The sequence below is a fragment of the Tursiops truncatus genome, chromosome 2 (genome assembly GCF_011762595.2).
Source record: "Tursiops truncatus isolate mTurTru1 chromosome 2, mTurTru1.mat.Y, whole genome shotgun sequence".
Classification (NCBI taxonomy): Eukaryota; Metazoa; Chordata; class Mammalia; order Artiodactyla; family Delphinidae; genus Tursiops; species Tursiops truncatus.
In genome coordinates, this window is record NC_047035.1 from 91,800,394 (window position 1) to 91,824,762 (window position 24,369).

At 35.8% G+C, this 24,369-nt stretch overlaps 2 protein-coding genes across 6 annotated transcripts in view; one reads left to right on the plus strand and one right to left on the minus strand.

Moving 5' to 3' along the window:
- FAM227B (family with sequence similarity 227 member B) overlaps window positions 1-24,369 on the minus strand; it is a 254,377-nt gene that overhangs the window by 130,587 nt on the left and 99,421 nt on the right. The gene's annotated exons all lie outside the window — the stretch shown is intronic.
- FGF7 (fibroblast growth factor 7) overlaps window positions 1-24,369 on the plus strand; it is a 62,855-nt gene that overhangs the window by 23,965 nt on the left and 14,521 nt on the right. The gene's annotated exons all lie outside the window — the stretch shown is intronic.

Here is a 24,369-nt window from a genome sequence, read left to right on the forward strand (position 1 = left end):
TTACAACAGTCAAAGAAACGGCAGTACTTTTTCTACAACTGCATATTCTTGGCACAGAATGACTTACAAGCATTTAATAAATATTCATTGAATCATTGAGTAGGTGGATGACTAAATTAATAACAGTAATTATTATCTAATAACAGTAATAATAATATGAGGTAATATTTATAGATCCTTTATTATGTGCCAAGAATTCTGCTCAGTGCTTCACAGGTACAGTTATCAGTTTAACCCTCAAAACAACTACCACAGACATAAAGTGGTAAACAAATGTATCCAAGGTCAGAGAGGTGGTAGTTGGCAAGGCCAGGATTCAAATACAAGTTGTCTGATCCCAGAGATGACACTAAACCAGTGCTGCTGTGGTGCTGCTAATAAGCGGGGATTTGATGGGAGAAGTAATTGTGCCTTTCTTAGAAATTATACTATCTGACTAAAATTAGAGCTTTGAGGGGAAAGCATGGTTTTCCTTCCTAAGGAAACAATAAGAATTCAAACCATTGAAGAGTCTGAGTTAGCCACAGAGGGAAATATGATAGTTAAGTTCAGTCTTGCTTAAGGTCATTGGTGGCAGAGCCAGGATCAGAATCCATCCATTGCTCTCGCATTCCAAGGCAGTGCCTATTCCACTGTAACCATGTACAGAATAACACTTTCTGAAAAAGTGATATGGGAAAAAGGCTTTCAGAAATAAAAAAGACATGCTTTGGAAAGTAGCTTAGAAAATAAAAAACAGCTATAACTTTTCAAAATATTATTGTTAATTTTTCACAAGTTTGATGTTGCTCTTTGAATTAAATCATTTCATCCGTGATCAGTATATAATTTCCCTATAATTTTACCATAGCAAAATAATAGGCTCAGTTGTGGTTAAATAAATAAAGCATATGGCCTATGCAATGTGCAGACATTTTGTTCCTGAGGTATACTGCCATACCAATATGAGGTCACAGACTTTATATGAATTAATTTTAGGTTTAGGAATGTGTGTATGTATTTGTGGGGAGGGACAGTTGGTAAATATTCAAAAGCTGCTTCAAGAAACAAGGGACAGGGTGGTGTAAGGATTAGGCTAGACCTGAATCCTTTCTTATCCTTCTTCTATGAGTAGATCTCTGTTTTGCAGAGTAATTTTGAGGCTAGAAGGTACTTCCATTCCTGGCTTACAGGAGCAAAAATCACCGTCCACTGTTTGGACAGGGTGATAGCTGGCCACAAATCCTCACTTGGTTCTGGACCTTTTTACATAGGTCCATTCCTTTTCTCTCGTAGAAGCCAGGAGCACCATATCACATCTTCAATACATGACTAGTGAAGAGTAATAATGCCTGACATTTTTGGAACTCTTCTGTGTGTAAGGCACAAAGCTAAGCAAGTCACATGTGACAGCTAATTTAATCTTCCAAATAACTGAAAGAGGAATCATTATTTTTCTTTGAAGAATGAGTAAATAAAGGATCAGAAGGATTGAGTAACTCTGAATAGAACTAGTGTCTGAATAAACAACCTGAGTGAGGCTTCAAATATGCAGAGTTAATGAGTTTAGTTTGCAAGTTTTTAGGACTTCTATTTTTGTGCTTTAGAAGGCTTTATGCTTACTTTCTGGTTATACTTTCTATAATTGAAGTGGTTTGGTAAATGACTTCAAAATAAGTGAGGGATTTCTAGAACTAATATTTTATACAACAAAGAGGAAATGACGCCCCTAATATCATTTAAATAATTACTTAGCTAGTGTAATGAACAAACGTGACACCTGAACTAGGAATCGGTAGGCCAGAGTTTTGGTTCCTGATCTACCTGTGACTTGTATTAGGAACACTGCAAATTGTTTAATTTTTCTTAGCCTCTTTTTTTTTTTTTTTTTTTTTTTTTTGTGGTACGCGGGCCCCTCACTGCTGTGGCCGCTCCCGCCGCAGAACACAGGCTCCAGACGCGCAGGCCCATCGGCCACGGCTCACGGGCCCAGCCGCTCCGCGGCACGCAGGATCCTCCCGGACCGCGGCACGCGGGATCCTCCCGGACCGCGGCACGAACCCGCGTCCCCTGTATCGGCAGGCGGACTCCCAACCACTGCGCCGCCAGGGAAGCCCCTAGCCTCTATTCTTTATAAGATTAAACCAGGTGATCGCTAGATCTCATTCAGCTCTAAACCTCCCATAACAATTTTAAGTGGTATTTGTCTATTTAAAATGCTGGGCTGGCTAAGAGATAATCTGTGAATGGAGACTTGAATAATGCTTCCAGTCTGCAGAGAACTGTCTACTCTCTCCAGCACTGCATCAGACTGTATTACCAAGTCCAACCTTTTCTTGCTACTCTAAGTAATTTCCATCTACACATGCTCATAGTGAGCTTCTAATACTTATTGCTACTTATTTCTATATGGAATGTAACTACCATGAAATAGATCTATCCATAATCTAAAATAAGACCATGAATTAGTAAATGTTTTTTACTCCTTTACTTCTAAGTCATTCTCTATAAGACAGTGATATTAGTATATAAAGAGAGTTATATTTCTATTTAAGCTTATCTTTTCTAGGCTAAACAATGTAAATTCCCTCAACCATTACCTTTAAATGCAATTTCCTAACCTCTTACCATCCATTAGTCCTCTAGGGACATCATCTAAAATGAGGTACCCAGAACACAATGCTCCAAACTGAGCAGGGTGAGGCCAAGAACAGCAGGACAACTGCTTCCTCAGCAACACTAAACTTCTATTAAGGCAGCCAAAGTTTGCAATTAACATATTTTGGAGCAGAGGTACTATACTGTTGGCTCATCTTAAGCTTGTGTACTAAAAGTTCCATGTCTCTTTCAAATGACTTGTTGCCAAGTCAGGTCTGCTCTGCTTCTGTACTGGTGCAATTGCTGTTTTGAACCTGTATTTATAGCACCTTGACACTATCTTTCTTAAACTGTATCTTGTTGGCTTCATCTCAACATTCTAGTCAATTATTAAAAAAAAAATAGTTACATGTGAAGAGGGCAGATACTCCTTGGGATTACTTAACTTTAGAGATATTGTCATTCTGGGCATTTTGAGTATTATAATTCTTGAGCTGGGAAACAGGCTTTTAGAAACACATGGAAGAAACACATCACAGACTTATGAAAAGAGGACAATGTCATGCTCAATCACAAACTAGACCGTGACATTGCACATTCATGCAAATATAGTTGCATGGACCCATAGGGAGAGGAACAGCAATGCACGTGCCAAAGTTGTATAAGTCCATATGAGAAACAAATGAAAAACATAAAGTTGTAGGATTTATGTGCCTTCTTAGAGGGCAATTCACTAGAAAGAAACCCGTAATGGAATTAGAATACCAGAAAGTGAATTTACTGTATACGTCAAGACTCAGACCTGACAGGAGACATTAACTGAGTAACTGATGAAGTGTATGTTCATTGCTCTCCTTATCATCTTTCAGCAGTTTTCTCTTATTACAGGCTATCTCTTTCCTCCAAATCTTGGAACTTTCATTGTGCTCCTGACTCTCCAGAGCTCCTTGCTCTGGGCCTTTGTCTCTATTTATGTTGTTACAGATTTCTTTCCCTTGCTCTGATCCTTCAAGACTTTCCTGAATGCCATTTTTTCAAGGGCCCTCCCCTCAGCCGACCATGCCATTAGAAATCAATTTTATAAATTGATGTTATAATGGCTAATAGCTCAATGTGTAAACTTCCTCAGGAATATTTGCCCTTAGTTTAGTTGTGGCCCCTGGGGATATGATGTTTAATGTAGAGCAATTAGTTTCCAATGGTACAATTTCAGGGATGTAGCAAGCAAGAGTATGGATAAAATATGTGTTTTGGAGAAAAACTTTCCTTATGCCTCTTGATTCCCACACCATAGGTTTTCAATTACTTTCTTGATCTTTAAATCCAATTCAACCAAAAATTTGTTAAGTTGAATTTGTTATAATAAAGCATTTGAAAATGCATCTCATCTTATTTTTCTGTAAAATCTGTTACAGGCAATTGGATAGCTTAGGTTCTCTGGAGATGCTTAGTTATTCTTTCTCACATGTGGACTGAGCCTGTTTGGAAAATACAACCAGTCTAGAGATGTAGTTAGCACATCTACAGATGATCAACTTTTCTGAATGGACCAAGAAAATGTATTGTCCTGTTCAGTGCCATCTACACATGGGAGGAAAAATTCAACTTCTACAAAATTGTTTTTTAAGAGACAGTTTAATCCCACCAAAATTTCGAATCAGATATAAATCCCATGACCTAGAAAAAGTATATCAGAAAACAATTTTCTGTAAAATTTACATGTGTTTGATTCTAAAATACTAACTAAGAATGTGGCTACTTATACGTGAAATGAATATTACCTCACTGAATTCTAAGCAATTTAGATTTTGCCACTTTCTATTAAAATTTTGACAACTACCATAATTATCTAACATTGAAAATAATAATGTCTTAATATACTTATGTATCAAAGAACCTAATTTTTTTGAGAGAATAAATTATAAAAATTTAAAAAGTGTTATTAGGCACAAAATTAGTATTACAGGGATGAAGTTTTTTTTTTTTTCTGTGAAGTGTTGAAACAAGTAAATAGTAAATTTTTTTAATGCAACAGTAAAATTAGACAGAAGTCTATTCACTGTTGGAAATAAAGTTTAATAAAATTTTCAAAGGCTGAACCACTGCATAACTATAACCATAACAACTATATGCACTATGTATGTCAACTATAACTATATAAATTCGGAAATCTTAATTTTACTGAAATTTTAGTCTTTATGTTGTAATCCTGTTATGTCTCTTCTACAATTCACCTTTATCTATACTGAATATCCAATAGATTCATTTACATTGATATTCTGAGTGAATATGAAATGAAACACAATCATAAGCCCAACCTAATTTTAATTTTTAAGTATATCTCAAATCATGAAAAATATCTTCTAGCTTTGAAGGCCTTATTGAGGATTGATACTCCTAATTTTTAAAAATCACTTTATTGAGGCATGATATACATAGAAAAACATGTACATATTCAGTGTATATAACTTGATAAGCTTGGTAAGTTTGGAGATAACTTGATGTGACACCATCATCAGTCTATGCTATTAACGTACCTATTTAAAATTATTTGCTGACCAAGTTTTTCAAGTCACACTTAAATATCAGTCAATAGAAATTCAGTAAATCCTTTGCCTAGGAGAACAAACTAAGACATATTTGCAATCTCTTAGGCAATGACTTATTTTATAAGTAGTTCTTCCATTTGCAACTGGTGGTTCAAGAGTCCAGAATCCAGGATTCTTTCAGAATTTTAGAGACTGGGTTTAATAATTAGAGAAAAAAATGTATTTGATAAAACTTTCCTGCAATAGATATCCTACTTTACTACCTGACATAGATTCAAAATTTGATCTGATAATACTAGTCAGAGTTTTGAACATTAGTTACCTTACTAATTCAGATACGTGAAAATTAAAATGAACCCTAGTTGACATTTACTTCTATAGTATCTGTGAAAAAGGATGTTTGGTAAACAAATAAATAAGTGAAAATAAGCCATTAAAGAAACCGAAATATTATTTTCTGTCACTTGAGGGAAATGCCTACATAGAATTATCATGCAGTTCCAGGCCATTATTTTTTCATTCAAGCGACTACATTAAAGAGAGCTTCTTGGATATGATCTTTTAGGAAGTATAATAAAGAGATCCTAGTTTGGATGCAAATCCAAGCTAAGACACAAACATTATTAGCCGTGGGCAAGTTACATAATCTCTCTGAATCTTGGTTTCTTCTTCATTAGAGTAACAGAGATAATAATATCTAATTTACAGGATTATGAGGGTATTAAAATAATGACTATATGTTAAGCACAGCAAAGGGTATAATATATATAAGCACCCAATAAATGTTGACTGCTAAATGCCTAACTTACTATGATATGGACAAAAAGATGACAAAACTAAATGAAAAATATATTTTAAATATACTAAAATCAGGATTTTTATCATTTTAAACTGGTTTTCCTTCCAGATGGTCCAAATTCATTAAAATGTTGCTCTTGTTAAAAATTGTGCTGTTAGGGCTTCCCTGGTGGCGCAGTGGTTGAGAGTCCGCCTGCCGATGCAGGGGACACGGGTTCGTGCCCTTGTCCAGGAGGATCCCACATGCCACGGAGAGGCTGGGCCCGTGGGCCATGGCCACTGAGCCTGTGCGTCCGGAGCCTGTGCTCCGCAAAGGGAGAGGCCACAACAGTGAGAGGCCCGCGTACCGCAAAATAAAACAGAAAAAAAAATTGTGCTGTTAATATAGTGCTGACTTTTCTCCTGTCTCTTAAAACTGGAAATGTGGTTTTTATAAACAATCTTGGATAATCATCCTAAAATATTGCATCCAGGTACATGAAAAGTTATAGCATGCTTGGTCCCCATTTTATATTCTGTATTATGGTAATTGTCTTTTTCTATTCAAATAGTCCTGAGTGATTGTTTCCATACCCGTGACTTTGCTTATGACCCATATGTTGATTATCCTGAAATCTGAAATTCTATCCCTCTTTCCTTTCTTGAGCTCTTGGTCCATATATCTAAATGGTTACTAGATAATCCTCCTGAGAGCCTCCAGGCACTTCAAGTTCATTATGTTCCCGAATGAACACATAATCTTCCTCAAACCTGCTCTTGTCTTCTATTACTTACATATGAGTTATGCCATCATCCACTCAGTTGACCTAGCTGGAAGCCCTGCATTCTTCCTCTCCTTTAACTCTCGTTTTCAGTCACTGAGTCCTCCTACTGCTTAAGTATTTCTCAGATTGGATCCTCAGATCTCCTAGGAAGTTGATATGGCTGGAGAGGCAGTGTGGTATAATAAAGAAGAGGTGTCACACGGGCCTTGGTTTGAAATTCTGCTTTACCCATAGTTCATGTATAATTTAGAGCTGTATATTTAATGTTCTCAAGCCTCAATTCTTCACTTGAAAAATGAGCTGTACAAAGTTTAAACTATATAATGTATATATAACAGGCGATTATCAGTAAACACTAATTCCTTCCCCTTTCCTCTCTTCTTCCACTACCAAGCCATTCCCATTGAAACTGAGTTAGTTAAGGCTCTCATCACCACCAACACCCCCCCGCCCCTTACAGCAGTTCATTGCACTAATCTCTTAAATAATTTACATCGTTCCATTTTCTCAGCTTAGAATCCATCCTTCAGACTGTCACTATGTGTCTTTCTAAAACCAAATCTGATTACTATATTCCTACTTATAATGTGCACAATTTGATGGCTTTACAATGCCTACAGGATCAAATTCAAACGTCCAGCTCCAACCTCACTTGCTATTCTCCTCTTTCTTTGGTTCTACCTATACACTGCTGCTTGCCGTGACTCAAATACACCAGGATTTTTCACACTTCTGTGTACTTCCATTGGCTGATCTTTCTCCCTTTCTTTGTCTATTGAGTAAGAAGACAAAATATATCTAGGATACACTTTTACAAAAAAAAAAAAAGGAAATAGAGTGCATGCCAGCATGTCACACTGAAGTAGAATTAGCATGCGATCCTCACAAATAAGGACTAAATACATTGCCTTGGAACATATGCCTGAAACATATCACAGATCACCCAAAGGTCCACTACTTATGAGGTCTCTCCTATGTAATATTTCCTCCTCTTTTTCCCATTTCCAGTTGAATCCCAGAAAAACAGTATATACAGATAGAGTGGGGAAGGAAACACAAATATTAACCTATGTAAAAATCCTGGTAATAGTAATGATAGCCAAAATTCATTGAGTCCCTGCTTTGTATATAGAATATATTTACTTATCAGCATATCCTCAAATAAATTCAATTCTTCTGTGAAATTCCCTATTAATGAGAGTATTGGTTCCACTCAATTTATCTATATATACTTTTAATAGAGATGAGATCTTGAAGACCTAGATATTCCCACAACAACTGTACTCCTAAAACACTCTATACAGGCCTTCAGCCTCATCATCCTCCATCAGCCAATTCCAGGGATTTTTAGAGAGCTGGGATAGAAAGCAAGGACCGTGTCCCTACAGAGCAGTACAATTTAAACTGTAGTTTGGGGATCATCTCTATTAGGGTCACCAATTTCACTTGTTAAGAGTATGTTCCCTATGTCTCAATCCTCACCCACTGAGTCAAAGTCTCTGTTATTAGGTTTCTCAGATGATTTGTATGTATGTGAAAGATTAAGCACCTTAAGCCTAGGTGACATTCCTGTTCATTGATGTGTCATTACTGTGCTAGGTGCTGAATACACAAGGTTAACTAGGCCGACATGGTATCCCTAATGTATAGAGGTTACACTTATCATGAATTCATCTAGCTTGAAAAGCAAAGTCAACTTATATTTCTATGTTGATTTCATTTGTTAAATATCTATTTTTTGACGAACACCATGTGCAAAAAAAGTGCGTCAAAAGCCAGTATTTTTCAAAACAATTTCTGTATTCTCTTAAGTAATGCAAATGTAGTAAGTGCATGGTAAAGCAGTTAGTGCTTGCTATACCATACAAGTGCTTAAATGCAGCACTCTGAGATACGTAAGACTTTTTTTTTTTTTTTTTTTTTTTTACTGAATTTATGGTTAGACCCACCATCAGTTATAAAAAGAATTTATAGAAAAGTCCTGTAAGAAATATTTTAACAACTTAATTTCTTACCAAACATCTCTTACTTCTACACATATACATTTTAAATGGCAGTGTTTAGAAAAATAAATGCTTTTGGTGTTTTAAGTAGATGTGCATGCTATTTTCTTCCTCAAAGTAGGAGAAGGAAGAAAATACACTCTTAGGAAAACTGCTCTACTTTGGGTATAGTCCATAGGTGAAAATTTTCAGTTTGTCTCAAAGTATGCCATCATTTCACTGTTGGGTATTATTAAAGCACAGCTTTATTCTTTCCTTTTGGTACCCAGAAATATGCTTCTTCAATTTTCACTGTACAACTAAACATGTGTTGGAAACTGCTCTGGAATGGGAATTATGAAGGGGAATATCAGGAGAACTCTGGAAGAGCTTCCATTAACATAAATAAGACCTGGCTCAACATGCTGTTACATGCTTTAATGTGTTTCTGCCTTGTATAACTACTCTCGAGAGACATTCTAAAATTTTAAAGTGAGTCTAGACTCCATATTAGAGAATTCTATTTTTGTTAGTCACCTTTTATTGAGATTTTTTTCAATTCTTATTCCAGAAACATTATATTCTAGAGTTAATTTTTCAGAATTTTACTTTTTACCCTATTTCACTCCGAGACCCAAGTCATTACTAAAATTCCCATCATGTGTTTGATGATCATAACAGCACCCTTTGTGAAAGAAGAAAGAAGTAGAGAATTATATTTAAACGTTGAAAGAAATAATGGAAAGCGAAAGCAGCTGGACAGCATCTTACATGACAGGTTGTTTCTGCCAATTAAAATTACTCGACAGGGTTAAGAAAGGTTAATGTAAAATGTAATGCTGCGTAGGTAACATGTTTGGAGTAAAATTTCTCAAAAATTATATTCCCATTCATTCACAAATGTAGCATTTCTACCATGCGCAAGCATTTATATACATATGGCTGGCTTCTCCCACCTCAAGAAGTTAATGCTCTAAAAGGAAAGATAATGTAACTACACAAATAACTCTAAAATAAGGCAGGATGGTATAAGTGTTCTTTCTCAAAGGAGTGAGAGATGTATTTTCAGAATTTCTGAAAAGGGCAAAATGGGGGAGGATCAAGCACCTGAGCTCAGCTTTGAGAGATGAACAAAATGCTGACACACGAACATAGGGTAGAAGGTCACTTTGTACTCTGAGTGAGCAGAAGATTTAGAGTTGTGAGGATCAGTGGCAGTCTAACTTTGTTGATGGGTGATAAGACTGGAAAAGGATATATGACTTCCCACAATGTGTTTGGCACTGCACTACGTGTATTACATGTAATTTAATCTAATTTTAAAAACGGATAGGATTGTCCCTATATTTCAGGGAAGAAAACTCAGAAATGGAAAAGTTAGTTACCTTGCTAAGAGCACAGAGCTATTGATTAGAGGAATCCAGAATTAAGCCATGTCCCAAAGCCAATATTGTTTTTACTACTACACCGTGGTACTGAAATATGAAGACTATAATGCAAGGCAAGGACTTTGCATTTCATTTCATGGATCATGGGGAGCTATTAAAAACTTATAAACAGTGTCATTTCTTTAGGAAAGCAGGAAGCCGTTTATTGGGTGAATTGGAGTGGGGAATGAGTAGGGTAACACAGAGAGTTCAGTTAATACTATAACATTCCAAGTGCGGTAACAATGGTGTTGGTAATAGAAATGGAAAAAATGGGCAAACTATCCCATAGATGGAATTCGTAGAAAGTGGTAATTAAATGCGGCAGATGAGAAATAAGAATTTTTAAAAAAGCATTTAAATTTATAAACTAGACGATTTGGAAAATTGTGATGCCGTTAAATAAAACACAAAAATCAAGAGTATTAAACTAGAAATTTGGTAAAATATTACTAATTGTGTCAATTTAAAAAAATCTGTAACAAGCTTTATAACATCCTTCTTGGATATAATTGCTTTACAATGGTGTGTTAGTTTCTGCTTTATAACAAAGTGAATCAGTTATACATTTACATATACCTCCATGTCTCTTCCCTCTTGTGTCTCCCTCCCTCCCACCCTCCCTATCCCACCCCTCTAGGTGGTCACAAACCACTGAGCTGATCTCCCTGTGCTATGTGGCTACTTCCCACCACCTATTTTACGTTTGGTAGTGTATGTATGTCCATGCCACTCTCTCACTTTGTCCCAGCTTACCCTTCCCCCTCCCCGTGTCCTCAAGTCCATTCTCCAGTAGGTCTGTGTCTTTATTCCCGTCTTGCCCCTAGGTTCTTCATGACCATTGTTTTTTTTTTTTAGATTCCATATATATGTTAGCATATGGTAATTGTTTTTCTCTTTCTGACTTACTTCACTGTCAATGACAGACTCTAGGTCCATCCACCTCACTACAAATAACTCAATTTCGTTTCTTTTTATGGCTGAGTAATATTCCATTGTATACATGTGCCACATCTTCTTTATCCATTCATCTGTCCATGGACACTTAGGTTGCTTCCATGTCCTGGCTATTGTAAATAGAGCCGCAATGAACATTGGGGTACATAACTCTTTTTGAATTATGGTTTTCTCAGGGTATATGTCCAGTAGTGGGATTGCTGGGTCATATGGTAGTTCTATTTGTAGTTTTTTAAGGAACCTCCATGCTGTTCTCCATAGTGGCTGTATCAATTTACATTCCCACCAACAGCGCAAGAGGGTTCCCTTTTCTCCACACCCTCTCCAGCATTTATGTTTGGTAGATTTTTTGATGATGGCCATTCTGACTGGTGTGAGATGATATCTCATTGTAGTTTTGATTTGCATTTCTCTAATGATTAATGATGTTGAGCATTCTTTCATGTGTTTGTTGGCAATCTGTATGTCTTCTTTGGAGAAATGTCTGTTTAGGTCTTCTGCCCAGCTTTGGATTTGGTTGTTTGTTTTTTTGATATTGAGCTGCATGAGCTGCTTGTAAATTTTGGAGATTAATCCTTTGCCAGTTGCTTCATTTTGCAAAATGTGCTGGGAAAACTGGACAGCTACATGTACAAGAATGAAATTAGAACACTCCCTAACACCATACACAAAAATAAACTCAAGGGCTTCCCTGGTGGCGCAGTGGTTGAGAGTCTGCCTGCCGATGCAGGGGACACGGGTTCGTGTCCCGGTCCGGGAAGATCCCACATGCCGCGGAGCGGCTGGGCCCGTGAGCCATGCACGCCGAGCCTGCGCGTCAGGAGCCTGTGCTCCACAACGGGAGCGGCCACAACAGTGAGAGGGCCGTGTACCGCAAAACAAAAAAACAAAAACAAAAACAACTCAAAATGGATTAAAGACCTAACTGTAAGGCCAGAGACTATCAAACAGTAGTTTTATAAGAATGAATGGACTGTCAAAATTCCTCAAACAACAGAAACTTTACCATTTTCATTTTTCAAGAGGAGAGAAACCACAGAGTGCGGACTTAGAAAATGAGTTTATAGGATGAGTGTGATCTTCTTCAGAATCTCTGAAGTGGTCCCAAGGCACCAATGACAATAGATTGCCATTGCATTAGTAATTCAGTATTTAGAAAACAGAAGGCAAGTGTTGAGGCTTTATTTATTATATTATTTAAAATTAAGAGAGTTTGTGAATGCATTATATTAAAGAAATCTAGGAGTTTTCGTAGTCCTCAATTAAATGGTGTATTTTTGGAAAGGGTTTATTATAGTAAAAAAAATCAAACAATTAAAATAATCTAATTAATTTTGTGCTAATGTTAGCATTAAACGTATTACATCTATTACTGATATTATTTTTCTTTGTTAAATAATACTTCCTTGATTAATGTTTTTCCATTGCAATATTCACTTCATAGCAAAAGTGCTGTTGGGAAGAGCAAATGAGATAAAACATGTAAAGATTTTCTGAAAATTTAGTGAAAGGTGCTAAGGTAGGACTTCAGCTTGATAAGATGAATAAGTCAAGGTGTTTATAATTACTAACATAAACTGTTAACTCCCTGGGCAAAAAGAACAAAAGAAAATAGGACCTTTAAATAGTCATAATCCACAAATAAGCTATTATTTGGCTCTGAGTCATATTTAAAGGTCATTTAAACTCATAAACATGCACTTCCAGCCTAGTTAACTTGTGTTTCTAATTATCATTTAGAGGTTTCAGTTTTATTTGGATTATTTTTCATCCAAGATTTTCCTGTTCCCTGTTTCCCAATTTAAGATTCAACACACTTCATGCATTTTAAAATAATACTCACTAGAAAAAACTCTTTAAGAACCCGATGACTAGAAATTGCTTTCTACCATTGCCAAGCTCTTGTCTTTATAGAAATCAGAGTGAACTTTATGTTCCCATACTTTCTGACTCTCATACAAAGTGAAAATGTAATGCCCCAGACAACAAAACTCAAAATCAACTTCATGATAATGTTTCATAAAAGCAATGGGATTAGTTACAGTTGTGGATACTTTTGAAGTTCCTAAAATTTTGCCTTTTAAAAATTTATTCTATAAATTTAGTTAATAGACAAAAAAATAAGCCTTACAGATAAATTCAAAGCTTTTTTCCTGCACAAGTATTTTGTTTATATTTTTACTAGGCTGCCCAGCATCTGCTCTTTAATTATAAGTAATCAATTTATTTTTATTAAGCTATTTGATAAAAGTTACCACTGATTGTAAAAATATTGACCTGCTATCCAGTTGAGTAAGACAATTCCTTTGATTATCCTTATTTCCTTTTTTTTTTTTTTTTTTAAAGACTACTCTCTTGTAATCAATACTTGACCATGTCCTGTCCCTCTTTGGTGATATGGATACAAACATTACAGAGTATAAATTTCCTGGGAAGTTTCTTTTTTATTTTCGATTTATTTATTTTTATTGAAGTAGAGTTGATTTACAGAGCTGTGTTAGTTTCGGGTGTACAACACAGTGATTCAGTTATATATATTTAACTGAAAACTCAAAACTCAAAAACTCTTTTAGAACTAGAATACCTATTATTAGTAAACCTGTTTAGTGCGTTTTCTGAACCTCCTCATCCATGTGTTGTACATTCTTGTAGTGTGGTTTTCTTTTTTTTTTTGAGATAGAAGAGTGAAAAGTGATTTTAAAAAATTAACCTGCATTTCAGCATCATATTTAATGCTTCTCCTTTTCCATCTGATAAAGGGGCTACAGTTTCCTATATCTTTAATTAGTATACCTTAGAGTCCTCTTGTTTTCTTTTACATTGCTTTATTTTGTAAATTTTGTTCTTATGTAAATTCATAGGATATGGAGCATAGTTACAACTAATATCTGTATAATGCTGTATATTATTAGTTTATGCTTTTAAAAGATGATCTTACACATTTTCAGGGACCAAGGCCAGGCTATGGTTCACAGCATGAACTGTGCCTGAAGCCTGAAGGCAGTAGCACACTGGAGCCAGCCCACCTTGGCTCCTGAGAGCCAACAGTGTGCATCTTTTTCCGACCCCACATTTATCTCTTAAACCATGTTGGTAGCTTGATAAGGGTATGAAATTGGACATGTGGGAGTATTTACACCATGGAAATTGGCAAAGACTACAAATCAGACACTGTTCTTTACTTCTGGAGAGCCAGTTATTAGATATTTACCAGCACACCCACTGCCTGCAGAAGTTTCCACGGCTATCACCTTCCTCCCTTGGCACCATACCCCACCACTGACGCGTTTGTCTCTACCAGAAACAGACTTCACATTTTGTTAGTGCTATGGCAACCTGTACATGGAAAGTCAGACCCAAACATCAAGTATCATGCAAGAGGCAGGCCCTGGACTCTGAACAGAGGAAGAAAAGCGATATCCTTTCCCTGGTACCTACTGAAGTTACTTCTGAAGGTCTCCCGCCCCCTGCCAAAAAAAGGCCCCCAAAACTCATTGCGCCTAGACATGGATAAACTGCACACTTAGTTACATCATACATGATCACTGATACACACACGGATAACAATATGCTGAGACACAGATATAGCTGTGCTTATGAAAGGTGAAGTTTGATTTTTAGTGGAATGAAATATAATTTACATGTTTTGGGTATGTACTGGGTGTCTACATATAATCTCTGACTGCATTGCAGGGTCTGGAACACATGTACTCAAATTAGCTCAAATTCTAAATCAGTAGTACCAGGATTCCTTTGTTTTTACTACTTATATTTTGACATTTCTTCACAGTCTAGGCAATTATTACCAAGTATTCGAGGTGGGAGTATTAGCGAATTCCAAAAATGTTCTAACAACAGCCAAGTCATAAAACAAATATTTTAACCCCCACACATTGTACTCATTATAGTCTTAAAAAAACCCACAGTCATGTATATTAATGATTAAACAATTCTGGAACGCCACTAGCACTTGTAAAAATTGTGCAGCTTTTCTGTCTTGGCAATATAATTTCCTGTACTGAGCAGAGACAATATTAGAGGTCAAAGCTGTATGGTCTTTGTGTGTTAAGTAAATATCAAAGAAGAGAGTTGTGCGTTTCTTTTTTGTTTTGCTTGTTTTTCAATAAATTGTTTGATTTTGTTTTTCCTTCTTGAAGGAATTCTGTCCAAGGCAAATTCTACTATGTCAGAGTCCAGTGTGGAGAGTTGGCATCCACATACCACAAAGGAGAAACGCTATTTAATCTAGGGAGGCCAGCTTTCCTCCACACACACTGCCCTTGCCCTACCTCTGCCATTTGTCTTAGTCTATTTCCTTCTAGTCTGTTTCTCCCTGATTCAAATATTCCCCATCCTGATGGGACTTCTTCAAGGCTGTCCTGTCTTCAGAAGTCCTTCCTTACTGGACTAGTGACACTGATCTTTTCTCTTCTTTACTACTTTGCCACTGAAAGTCTTTCTTGTCACGTGGGTTAATTGTAGGTCTCTTTATTTCCCAAAGACAATTCATTTTTCAGAGATAGAGAGCTATCAACTTATTTTTTTGTGTGTTTCCCACACTCTACACGATGGATCCATGTATAATTCTAGACAGGGCAGGTACACAGTCAAAACTTTGCTTCATTTTATTTTGATTTGAAAACTATTAAATAGACATACTCCTTGATCATTACTACAGTTATAAAAAGAGCAGTGGCTTATTTGACATCAGGTCTATTTTTCAATGCAAACTTTAGCTGATTTGAAAAACTGCATACTTCACGCTCTGGCACTTCTCCACACTTAGTACCAGATGTCTTGTCTCTCTGTGAAAGAGCCATGCACTCTTGTTTAACTTGATCATATGGGGTTGATCCCTGCAATACATTGGCTAGATTAGTCTGTACACTGTGCATCTAGGTAGTGCAGATAGAGTATACATATTCTCAAGGCATCAAAAAAGTAAGGGCAATCCTGATTTTTTTAAGGAAAAAGTTTGATACTCAATTAAAACATCATCACAGAAGAGATATCACAGAAAATTGAGCTGAATTTCCTTATGCTAATTATATTGATTTAACTTAAACAGCTGAGAGCTCACTATCTGTATATGGTTAATAGGCACCCTGATTTATATAATAGACATAACTTTGAAAAATTGATTATTGTGTTTTTTATACCTAATCACATCTGAATGCATAAAAAAGGATCCTATTATTTAAAATATCTTGCCAGAAATCCTTTCCAAAGAAAGTATTTTGCAGGATGAATAGTAAGCTCCTAATATATATGTCTACTAAATTTAGATGTTCTCAAATGAGGTTTCTTAATCTGGGGTTGTTCTGCAATCCTTTCTTTCCTTACACTGCCTAGAGATCCAGCTTTCATCCAGAAATATCTTTAATCTAGTCCCGCAGTTCTCTTTTCTAGCATGGGCAAATATAGCTTACAACTCTCTCATCATTCTATTCTGTTCTCGGTATCTCCTAATTCCTCGTGTGTGATCCACTCTCAATGGCACACAACTGGAAAGCACGGGGAAGGAAGGTAAAGGCAGGTCACAGTGACTCTTACCAGGAGGAGGAAAGCTAACTTACCTTTATTCACAGATTATATGACTGCTCTCTCCTCCTCCTCCTGTTTAATTTATTTTGCTTCCAATTAAGTTAAAAGACAACTTTGAAAGATAAACAAGTGAGATATCATAATATGAATGTAGCTTAGACTAGTGAAGATTTTGGAATGTACAAAGGGGATGACTATTCTAGAAGGTTACTGATACATTATAAACTTGATCTTACATTCAAAACAAGTAATAAAATTTTCTTCTTTAGGCCCTAACTTGGGCATTTAAACGTTCAGTTTTGGCATATTGGAGCTGTGCTGTGGTAGCTATAACATTATTGGATTCTCTAAGTATCAACCATACTTTGAGGTCTTTTAAGAGGTTATGTCTTAAATCACTCAAAATAGGATTGAGAATCTGTATTAACCATTTACGCAAGTGTAATGTATTGAGGAAACAAGTACACTCACCTCTAATCCCCAACCCCTATTACCCTTGCCTTGGAGCAGGCCTTCATCAGGTTTTGTCTAGACCAGAGCTGTCATCTCTTCACTGGTCTTGCCTCTTGGCAATCCATCTCCTACACTATGAATAGAAGCATCTTTCTAAAACTTTCAGTGGCTCCCCATCTCCTACAGAATAAAAACCCAAACTCAACTAGCCACATAACGTTCTTCATGATCTGGCCCTTGCTATATTCATTGTTTTTTCTCTTGGCAGTCCACCTTGTATATGCTACAAGCACAGCAAACTAACCCCAAAATGCCACTGTAGTTTATACTTTGTGTTTTTCTCATACAGTTCCTTTGCCTAATTTGCCCTATCTCTCTACTATGTTGCTACAAAATCTGATGAAGTTTGTAGGATAGATGTTGAGGAAAGATAAGACAGTTTCTGTAAGAGGAAAATTGTGCCTATTTACTATAGCTCTCTGAGGAAATAAGCATGTCGACATCATTTTGTTGATCTTCAAAATTATCTGACGTGGTTCAAAAAACAAGTTTTTTAAAAAGAAGTTACTATTACGATGCTAAGACAAAGCTGATCCTTTTTATTGGGGAGATACTTTTTAAAACCTGTCTTTGAATAGATTGTGAACTTTGTTCACCCTCAAATACCTGTTGTATAGAGAATACTTTTATCAGTATCATTGGCTAATTACAGTGATAAGTCCCATAAGGGATGGGTTGGGCAGAACATGGCTTTTCAAGGATGGGGAGGAAATATTAGAATCTCCATGAAATGTGTGCGGTTTTAAAAATTCCCAGTAATTCTGAAACCTTTTTCCCTGAAGGATGTTCTTTACTCAACAACACCTGCCCCCACACCAACTCCCAGCCCATCATTCTGAGAATCACTGGTTAAAGAAAAAGGAACAAATTCAAAATAAAGAATTAGTCTGAATGAATACTTTGAAAATATATAACAGTGAGATTCCTCAGGGATCAGTAAAATGATCCAACCTAGTCAACATTTTCTAACAGTGAGAATATATGGTGAAAATTCCAAGTTTGCAGATTATGCTAACATCTTTAAATTAGTAAAATAAGCTAATGATGATAAAATTCTGCAAGAGAGAACATATGTATATAGGTAAGCAGAAAACTGGCAGATGAGCTTATAATTTTCAGTAAAATTTAATTTATATTTATGTAATAAAGGGCTCCAAACAGTAACTTCCTCACCAAAAAAAGCATCAAGAAATCACTCTGGATATTTTCCCTAAAGATATGTGTACTTGTACCCAAAAGACCAGTAAAGTAATGGGCATCATCGGGAAGAAAGTAAGACATAAAACAGAACATATTATAATAGTTCTGTGTAAACAACATGGTATATCTACGTCTGGAATACAGATGTCGTCCTCTTTGCTTAGCACTAATAAGGACCACACAGTACAATGGAAGCATCCTAGAACTAGAATGAATGAATGAATGAATGATATAAGACATCCATGGCATAGCCTAAAAAATTTGGGCTATGATCTAGAAAAATAAATGTTTATTAAGATGAATATTAAGATGGACGATATTCAATGTCTATAAAATCATAACAACGTGGATAAGCAGAATAGAGACTTGCTAGTCAGGTCATGAAGTATTAGAACTAGAATGTACTTCTTAAAGCCTTGATGTGCTAAGAGTAAGACAGAAAAGTAGATGTGCTATATTACACAGCAAACAGAAAACATATGGAAGTTGTTACACACACAAGTACTGCATGCTAAAAATATAAATAGGTTCAAGAGAGGTTTAGCCAAAACCAAGAAAGAAAACCTATAACTGGTTAGATAACTAGAGATGTTTGGAATCTCTCAACTTTTTTGAGTTGGCATCATAAAATATAATCTGAGATGAACTATAGTTTGAATTAACCATGGAATTTTGTGCTTCTTATCTAATTAGATAAACTCAAAAAATGTAATGAAAATTAAAAGGAAATTTAACAAATACTTCTGGTTAATCAATCTTTACCCTTAGGTTCTTCTGATGTTTAGTATGATTAAGACACTCATTAATTCTTTAACCCTGGAATATTACTGATTTATATTTGCTGATTTATAATATGACACACTAGTTAATATGGGATTTATGTATTATTCTATCTACACTTCAGCATTTAATGAGAGCCTGCCAAGTACAAAGCCTTACACTAAGTACTAGGGATTTGCAGAATTATAAAATAATCTCAAACAGCTTGTAACATAGATGGAAAAAATAGGCTAAAATTGAGGAACAATAGAAGAATAGAGGTGATTGCTAATTCATAGTATAGCAGTGTGTTCTTAAAGTAAAATAGATGACGACAGATCAGAAAACTGTAAAACATTATGGAAAAACTTGAATTTCTATTTGGCTTTGAAAGAAATGTGTCGCTAAATGGAAGCTGTTAAAGTAGCGATTCCCAAGCCTCACCTCGAATCTATTGGATAAGACTTTCTGAGGAGTAGGAACTGGGCGTTTGAAATTTTTAAAAGAGTTCATCATGTGATTCCGTGCAGCCAGTCCATGAGGCAATGTTTGGGAAATACTGAAATAGAGATGCAATATAATTACGGGAACTGGTGGGCAGACGCAAGAAAAGTTTCTGGCAATTTGTACGGGAGAGGAAGACAATGAGTAAATCAGTTTGGAGCCAAAGGCTCATGTACGTTGTAGAGGAACAATGGGAGAAAATTCTAAAAGTAGGCTGGAGTCAGATTTTGGAGGGCTTTGAATTCCAAGGAAAAGAGGTTTTATTTTATTTTGCTTTACAGTAGAGTATACCACTGAAAGTTTGGGAGCAGAAGAGTAACCTTTATAACATGTCCTTTATGAATACAAAAAGGGTAAATATAAAGTCAGAGTGGCTGGAGGTAGTGATCTAGTTTAAAAACTATAATAATAGTTTAGTTACAAATGACGAAGGCCTGGACTAAAGTGATGGCAATGGAAGCGGAAGAGAAGTACTACATACACATTTGGTAATACAGAAAGGGCAAATGTGATAGTTTCTGGTAAGAGTTTGGGGTGTCTGGATCTCCTTTTTAATACTTTCACTATCTTCCTCAGTAACAACAACAAATGTGTGCCTAAAACTTACTAAAAGCCAATGACCAAAATGGCTTTAAATCATGATTTAATTTTTCAATGCTGATTACCATCATGATCTAAAAACCAAAGTGTTTAGAATTATTTTATTGCCTGGGTGGCAGAATATTTAAATATAAATTAAAGAGGGAAAGAGGATAGATTACATTATATATCTGCCAGACAGCAAAACTTCACAGGACATATTGAAGTTAAAATAGAGGGATGAAGTGGATGTGTGGTTTATCTTCTAAGCTGGTGTCTCCATGAATTAGATGGAGCCTACAGATGTGTTGACTCCTAGAGCTAGCTGTATGCAAAGTGTGAATGAGAGTTTCCATAACTTCTTCCTTTTATGACCATTTCCCCTTTCAGTTTCATTCTTGGTGTCCTTATACTCATTCCCTTCTAGCACAATCAAATTCTGCTGTCAGAGAAGATATAGTCACTTACAACGTAGTATGAATTTATGTCTATGTGTTACGCATCCAAGATATATATTTTTTTGAGCCTTACCTCTAGTCCTATGTAATAAAAAACTAGGTTCCCTTTTGGAGGTACTTTAGACTTGAGGAAAACTCAGAATATGGGAGAGATTTTCTAGGTAGTAGGAAGAGATTATTTCTATTTCACATACAAATCTGATATTTATCTCACATCTACTGATATGGTATCTGTACCTATTCTGATAATTTTGGAGCCATTTTAAGGACAGTAAAGTGTTGTATTTAGCAGATGTAAATACTTTACATGATTAGGTAAAGAATTCTTTCTGAATTAAAGTATAGAACCCTCAGAGATAACAGGACAGAGTATTTCTTCCTGTCTGATTCAGGGAACAGGCTTTCTCTGGCCCAAAGGGGAAGATTGGCCCCCTTATGTTCCAGAGGCCATAAATGATAAGGAAAGGTCAGTAAATTGGTACAGAAATTTAATTCTGTGTAATAAAGTTCAATGATGTTCCCATGATATTATTCAGTAATATGCCACTGGAATCATCCTTTTTGTTGCACAACTGAATAGTTGCTTCTAATTCTGGCATAGTTCTAACCCTGCTGAAACAAGCTGTTGCAACATAAATTCTTGCAAAACAAAACATTGCCATCGCTGTACCACAAGCCAATGTACTTTCTAAAGTTTTTTTCTAATGTTTCATTTATTTTCTTAATAAATCCCTGAATGAATGACATGATTCTTTTTACCTAACCTGACAAGTCATTTAAGTGTTTTTGGACATCATTATAGAATAGATATAGGATTGATAAGAACCATAATTGATTTACCCCCCAGTGATGATGACAGTGTGGAATCAATTCTCTTGTTGCAGAACATTTCAGTTACATTTGATACCAGCAATTATGCAATCATGTGGAACTGTTTTGAGTTTCATGCTGGTTTGATGGGAATTACACTTTCTGGGTTTCGGTAATAATTTATCTATTTGTGTTTCGTTTATGCTGGCTTTGATTTGATTAGTTTTCTAATTTCTTTTAGTGTATTCCAAAGTTCTGTCTTAGATCTGTTATTTAACAGTTACAGGGCATGCCTTTTTAGGGTAAAGTGATCCAGAGACAAGATTAGCATTATCACCCACATGTATCAATTGTGTTATCTTATAACAGTGGATTCTGGGTTCGTGGGCAAAGTAAGAGAAACTGGAACCTGCTGGAGGTCACTACCTCCACAAAGTCCCTTATGTCACCTACTCCAAGTGGAAGCCAATAAAGAAATGCAGGGAAAGTGAATTCACTTCTTTCCCAACTCAGACCCTGAATTATTGCCTCTGGACAGCAAAGTCAGTGTGTGTGTAGCATACCCACCTGCTGGTCCTAAACCAACACTAGCCTGAAAATAAAATTTGTCTTTCATGTTAAGCAGTCACTTTTCTTACCTGATAGAACAAATTTATTTCAACCTAAGATAATTTGGTGTTTGTCTGTTTTACTATAATTTTTGAGGAAGTTGATTTTGAATAACATGCATACATTACTAAAGGTCACCTGCTTGTGTTTCAGTTGACACCTTGAAACAAAATACTGGCAGCTACATGTTCTTAAGCAATTTTCACATTTTGATAAAACTTGGTTCATGATAGAAGTTCCAGGCATAAGTTGTTTAAAAGAAAATAAATGACTCATAAACTATCTGAAAAATAAACTGAAGACAAACAGATTTAAAGTAGTACATGAGTCTTTTATCTTCCTATAAGCAATTTATCTACAATGGTCAATATATGATTTATGTTACTCTGCTTTCGAACACATTTGCTTTAAAGAATCATTCCTTGATTAGAGGTAAATATACCATTCATTTCACTGAGTACCATCTATAAACAAAACTGCTACTTCCTCCAGAGATACTTTAAAAATTAAACATAATTCTACTTCTATTTGAAGGGTGTGGAGCATTAAAATTAGTTTAATCATCAAAATATTTTATATTTAGTTCTCATAATTATATACAATTTATAAACATTATTTTATTTCATTCTAAATCTCACACCAACAAATCATTTGGCTTTTAATGGCACAACATTTTTTATTCCCTTTCTCAGAGTTAGAACAGTAAAAACAGCTTTCTTTTTGTAGTCAAAGCCAAAACAGTGACTTATGGATTAAATTACTAGTTGTCACTAAGAATTCAACAAACTATTTACTTAAAGATCCTGATTTCACTAAACAGCAGACTAAAAGTAGTTGAGGAGCTCATTTATAACAACTACTGGAATCAGTGAATAAACCAATCTTAATTACAAAGATCTTGTCACAACTAAGCTAAGCCTTTAAAAGTGGTTGATAATAGCAATAACATGATTGAGAAGCTACTGGCTAAAATATACTGCCATTATCTTTCAATATTTTATGACTCCAGGAAGTTATAATAATAAAAAAACAAATTCAAAATGAAAAATAATGGTAAGGAAAGAACTGAGGAACTATCTAGCCACTTCAAACCAAAGAATTCTCATTTCCATAGTACAATTAAAGAGTTCAATGATTCCATTTTATCAATGGAGGAAGGTATTAAATAGAAAAAGTAGTTATGCTTCAATACATGTCTCAATATCATTCCCACTGGTAAAATTTAAGCCCTGCATGCAATGATAATCAAACTGGGACATTTTGATTTACTTCATCTTTTGAAGACCTCAGTATTGTGATCAGAGCATGGAAAATGATGAAATTCCAGGATGTGACTGTAGATTACAGATTAAAGGGGGAAGCAGGCTTAGAGGAGTTCATGTAAGGCTACAGATATTCCCCTTTAACACTATGAATATCGGGAATGCTGGGTAAATGTTAAAACATTTAAAAACACTAACATTATTGCCATATTTTTAAAAGTCCAATATCACCTGAAAACTTTTGGTGCTACACATAATTATTTTTTTTAATGTTTTTTTATTTTTTGCAGTACGTGGGGCTCTCACTGTTGTGGCCTCTCCCATTGTGGAGCACAGGCTCTGGACGCGCAGGCTCAGTGGTCATGGCTCATGGGCCTAGCCACTCCACAGCATGTGGGATCTTCCCGGACTGGGGCACGAACCCATGCCCCCTGCATCGGCAGGCAGACTCTCAACCACTGCGCCAGCAGGGAAGCCCCACATAATTATTTTTTATTGCTAACAAACAATTCTGTTAATCTTATACATCTAGCACAGCTAGAATTTAATTGTGGATTTAGATCACAGAGTAATTTACTTATGTAAAATTTAGGAACAAGATACAGAAAAGTGCCAAATTTTCAAACTCAGCATCTTCATAAAACTCAACACATTATTAGTCCCACCCCAACTTCTTCTCATGTACTCATTCTCAAAATTAGCCAGGTTTAAAATGATCCTTGACTTCTCTAATTCCCTATTCTTATGTCTTAGCCTCAACATCCATTGGGCCTAGAAGCTGAGGAAATGGGCACAGCAAGAGGACTGAGCAAATGGGATAGAAATAATTTGAACCGCTGTTGTCAAGAATATGTTGAGTATTTGTGTTTTATCATATTTACTGAAAGAAGCTAGGTCTGACATCAAGGTGGTTCATTCCAGTATTATGCTCCACTTAGAAGATTAACAAACTATACAGGCAGTGAGAAGGGAACCATCCAGAAAGAATGAAAAGAAATTCTTCCAGGAACTCAATGACTAGCCAGGAGAAATTCCAGGATGTAAGGACATCAGTGAACTATTGGGAGTGACTTGGGA